Below are 4,407 nucleotides of genomic sequence, written 5' to 3'. Positions count from 1 at the left end.
GGTGATACTTATATTTAAAATTGGACTGATTGTTTAATTACAATCTCCTAGGCTCAACTCACAAATTTGTACCTTAACAATGGGAAAATAGAGATGAATATTCTATAGGCGAAAAACATGACGCGTCGCGACGCTTCGACTCTGCGCCAGTATGAGTTGAGCCTTAATGCCAGGTTGTGTTTTTCGCTTGCTTGCGTTGCGGAGGCTTTGTTTTGGTTATGTTGGACGCGTGGACGCTACTGCTCTGTGATTGGCCAGAGGTGCTGTCCTCCGCAAACGTTCCCTGTTGCTTGCGTGGAAATATCAAACTAGCTACATATTAAACTCACGCGACGCAAAGAAATCCAACGCAAAGCAAGCGGTCGGCGCAAGCGAGCGACTCGTGAATAGTCCTGCCTGCGCGTACGCGACAGATCTGTGGTAGAGATTCGCGCAAGCAAGCGATAAACGCAAGTGAAAAACTCGTGATTAATGACATTTAAATTTTTTTTTTTAAGTAAATGGACTTTCTTTTGACCACTATCTGGCCCTGGAGCAAAGATAGGGTTTACGATGGAACGAGCTCGCCCAGAAGATGCCTATTCAGTTGCATCTTAAAGATACTCTGGTTGTATGTGCTCGGAAACAAAGTCGCGGGTGCCGAATTCCACTCCTGGGATGTGCGTATAAAAGATGACGAGAAGCACTTAATATTTAAGAGAATACCGACCAAGCAGGGATGATAAAACACAATTAATATATGTTCATCGAAACGCGAAAACGCTTTAACCCATTTAAATGAACCAGCGTGCATGCTTACTACAACCCCTCGCTCTTCCACTGGACAGACTGCTCAAATGCATGCTGTTTGACTGCCTCCGTGGGTTACCATGCCGGACTGCCACGCAGAGGTCCCAGGTTCGATTCCCGGGCCGGGAGAAATATTTATATGGCCTACATTTATTTCTCTCGTGAGTTTGGGTGTAATTTGTGGTTGTCTATGTGTGTGTCCATAGCACCCGCGACACAGGGTTTCCCTAGTGCGGGGCTATGTTGAGTGTGTGCGTTATTATTATTATTAAGACGATGCCGTACGTCTGAATGTCCGATGGTAAAAGGGGGCGGGCGGAATGAGCTGTAGGCACACTCACCGACGTACATTCTGTAGAAAACCGACCGACGAGGCAACTTTGCGCCGGCGGGCTAAATATTTTTGACTATGTGATTGCTGTGGTGACGGTATTCGGCAGGCGATGGCGGGGTGTCGTTAGACGAAGGTTAAAAGGTTTTTCGGTCGGATTGTATTATGAACGTTATAAGGTTCATTCACGTTGTGTACCTAGCTGTTATAAAAGACAGTACATTTTTAGTAGACAACGACAATAGCTCTCTGATCTGCCATATTAGTGAAACTGTGTGGGCGGGGTTCAATGATTGAGAAATCACTTAATAATTGATAATATATTTTAGCATTATAGTAAATTTAGCATTATAATCGTGTATCTGTCCCGCCCAATACTTTATTTACACAATAAAAATTATGTTTACCAACGTTTTAAATGAAGAGATTAAAAAAAAATACTATTCGAAATTTTAAAAAGTTAAAAAAAATTATCACGAAATTATATAAAAATTTAAAATTAAAATAGTGTTCGTTTAAACGCCTTCAAAATGCTTTAACGTTAGTTGAAAAATACTTAGATAACGCTTTTATTTTTTCGGTTTTACTATTATTATTGCAGGGTCCCGTTTTAGAAATGTACAATGTTTTCATTGACGATTTTACTTGTTGAACATTATATAATTACATATAGACAGCCACACTGAGTTAATCACCTTTGCTTGAGGTCCACCGGGTCCCCCAGAGCGTGCCAAGAATATGTTGATCGATAGCGCCCTCCTCTCGCGAGCCAATGCGTAGTGTTCCTTTATCGACCCACTGTTTATTACCTATAAATTTTTTTAGGGCTACATGTATTTTTTTTTAAAGGTGTGTGTGCTCGCAAATGTGCCCGTTTGCCTGTTAAATGTGTTATTAACATGTATTTAACTACATACACGCAGCAGTTGTGACTTAAAATTATATGGACGTCGGGTCCGGGCTAAAAAGTGTCCGAACTTATAGGGCGTTACAATCGTATACAGAGCGTCATTCACGCTTTAATCTTCGTTTGTTCGACGGACAGCGAAGCAAGCAAAATTAGACAGTACTGCGATGACATTACAATTTAAATTAAACGTTTTAGCTTTTCCATATTACTTTACATGTCACTACGTTTAAATAGGTTGCCTAGGGACATTTTTTTTCGTGGTTTTTGTATTAGACCCGTCGTCCAGTTAATTGTAAATCAATGTATACAATGCATTTTTTGCATTCCAGTGACTTTGTGCTTTTGAGAAAGTAAGGCGACGATATTTTAAATTTGGCCGTTTTCTTGAGAACTTTCTTAGTTACTCTTTCTTTCTTTCGAGCTGCACACGTGCATTACGTAGTGCGATCTGCTCGCGTGGCGCCTCTTGCGCGCTACATATACCAACATGTATTTAACAGAACGTGTAGTGTGCGTGCATCGCGTTCGCGATGCTTTCACCAGATATGCAGCTTGTTTTTGATTGCCTCTCCCGATCTGAAACTGCGTCTGTTCTGAGTCGAGGCGCATAATTGCGATTCACAACTGGCCGATCGGACCCTTTTCGCAACCTTTCCTTCAAGTGTGCGGCACAATTTTCACGAGTACAATCGTCTAGAATACCGTACATTATTAAAATTGGACCCCATGTTATATAAATTATTGATCTGTGTATATAATTGGTAGTTTGTAAATAGTAGATATTATATTATTTATATAAAATACATAGGGCAGTTTTTCTGTTATGTATCGAACAGAGTACAGTTTTTAATCATATAATGTTATTTTGTATATATTTTTTGGTATAAGCTGTTTTTATGAGAGCTCTTTAGTGTTTGATTAAATACTTTAATACTATAGCAAGGGTGATACTTAAGATTTAAATTCAACTCTATGCTGCTTATTGTACGGTCCAAAATACGAAATGTCAAACTTGGTGGGCTTTTGACTATACACGTAATATAAGTTGCTATTTAAAACGAAGAATGAAAAGTTACTCGTAAAAGGGCACTAATTAGATTCTCATCCTGCACCTTTTGATTCTTGTTTCATAAGTGCCTACTGGAGAATTTATTATCAGTTTAACAAGTAACTGCCTATAATCAGGCCTATATTTTCTATTAATCTATAAATGAAATTATTAAAATTTCAGCTTATACCAAAAAAAAAAAAAAAAAAAACTAACGGACTAATCATCATAAATAAACTAAAACATCATTAAAGGTGCATTTGTTGATAATTGTAATTTTATGAAATAAAAAATGACACTATTTGTAGAAAGGAATCTTATTTTCGTTCCGAACATTATTCACGAATTTATTACGATAGATACGCTCTCTCAACTAGGTAAAGAGCATGACGATGATGTTTTGGAAATAAATTACTTCCAACAGGCATCTAATTACGCCTCGTTTACACGTGTAAGTAGTAAGTCATAAGCAGAAGTACTATGGCATGATAGATAAGCGTTGCATCGTTTTTAAACATGTCTAACGGTTAAGAAGTATACGTACTTAACACTTACTATACCTAACCCATTTATGGACAGACGACATTTACCATACAATTAAGTAGCAGAATATGATATTCCGGGGTACACCGTTTTTCTATATGGATCTCAAAAAACCAACCACAGGCTTTACAGTGCAATTAACAAGTGCTTTCTGTGTAGTTGCCGCGTACTGTTCCTCCATAGAGAAGTATGAACAACGTTCTGAAAACTACACTGAACATTTTGTATTGAATCAATGTAACCACTACGGCATAATAGAAAAATAGTGATATTTTTTGTTCGGTACTGCTTAAGTATTGCACATGAATGGGTTAACTCGTGTAAACACGTCTTTAATTTAATATGTGGAATGACGTAATGCCGCGTCAGCGGTTATTTAATATATATAAAATTAAATTAGAAATATTTACAAATCACCTGTTGTTTTTTTTAAGAATATGAAATTAATCGGATACGGTTTGTTACCGGCGGTGGAAAAATTAGGATTTGGACGCTCGATATATTGCGGAATATTAAAAGATTAATTTATTCTATTTACAACAAGACTTGATGTCATACGTCAATGTTACTTGATGTTTGACACCAATTCGGGGTCCAAAAGTGACCTGTCCGACTTTGAATGGACTTTATAAATCTTTCAATTTCGATTATAAGGTTCCTTTTTTCATGTACTGTTACAAATAGAAAATATGCACAGTGTAAGGAATAGCACTAGCATAGCGTTAAAGCACTGAGGACGTGTATTTTTATATACGAGTAAAAAAAACAAGTAGATTGTCATATTTG

The sequence above is a fragment of the Hyposmocoma kahamanoa genome, unplaced genomic scaffold (genome assembly GCF_003589595.1).
Source record: "Hyposmocoma kahamanoa isolate Upper Pololo Valley unplaced genomic scaffold, ASM358959v1 64, whole genome shotgun sequence".
Lineage (NCBI taxonomy): Eukaryota > Metazoa > Arthropoda > Insecta > Lepidoptera > Cosmopterigidae > Hyposmocoma > Hyposmocoma kahamanoa.
Note: the sequence above shows the minus strand (reverse complement) of the source record.